This window comes from Akebia trifoliata, chromosome 16 (genome assembly GCF_017979445.1).
Source record: "Akebia trifoliata isolate Shusen 1 chromosome 16, ASM1797944v1, whole genome shotgun sequence".
Taxonomy (NCBI): Eukaryota; Viridiplantae; Streptophyta; class Magnoliopsida; order Ranunculales; family Lardizabalaceae; genus Akebia; species Akebia trifoliata.
Window position 1 is genome coordinate 14,971,458 of NC_141390.1, and position 1,073 is coordinate 14,972,530.

Genomic DNA, 1,073 nt, shown 5'->3' on the forward strand with positions numbered 1-1,073 from the left:
TGGGTATTGAGGGCTTATGAGATATCAACATGTGTCATCTTTTGAAGGGGTGTGAGAGAATAGGCTTGAAATGGACTTGGGTTATGGGCTTAGGTGATGGACTATGGCCTTTAAGGGTGGGCTAAAAGAATGGACTTGAATTTGGGTTAGAAGGTAGGCTTTGTCTTGGGTTAGGTTGGACTTGGGTTATGGACTATGGTTGTGGTATTGGTGATAGGGCGATGAATGGAGAACAGTTATGGATCCGGATTGGATCATAGAGGTGGTATGGAGTTAGACTGGACTAGGGACAAGGTTGAGGATGCAAAATTATGTGATATGATGCATGTATGTATGTATGCATATATGCATGAAAAATGATTCCACGTGGTAATGCGGGTCCGTCGAAAAGCTTGAGTTTTGAATTAGAATCAATTCGAGGGAATTAGATTTTCCTAACGGGTTCGTGCAAATTGGAGTGTCTACATATCTATTGCCTTATTTTAGATTATAAAATGAAAAGCCTATTTACTGTTTCAATTTTATTAATTAGAATTGTGTAAACGGAAAATATTATAGTAAGTACTGTTAATTGATCTAATGTGAATTTTTAACTGTTTAATTGTTCATCCCTAGCTATATGTGGTTGTACTATCGTTATTCTTCCCACCGAAATTAATATTAATCTTACTTTTACCTTACTTGTGAAGCAAGTAGGGGATCGAACCCAAGAGAATGGGGGAATAGAGTTAAGTTAAGAGGATAAAATTCGTTTCAACCAAATGGGATTCAAATTATTTTTCTTTCTATTTTTGAATTTATCAAGAAGATTTAAAGTTGCTAGAAAATAAACCAAAGTAAATAAAGTTAAAAGAAAGTAAACTTATGAAATTAAAGCACTATTGGAGGTGGATTTACCTAGAACATGTTGATGAGCAACTCCTAGTCTCTAGTCTTTTTATAATTCAATCGTAAGGGCTTGGTGTTAGCTCCTTAGATCGGAAAGTTTAGCAAATAAAATTAAACGAGGGAACATAAACAAAGTAGAATTTCTTAAATTTCCTACTACCAATTATCTAGTTTAAGCATACTTT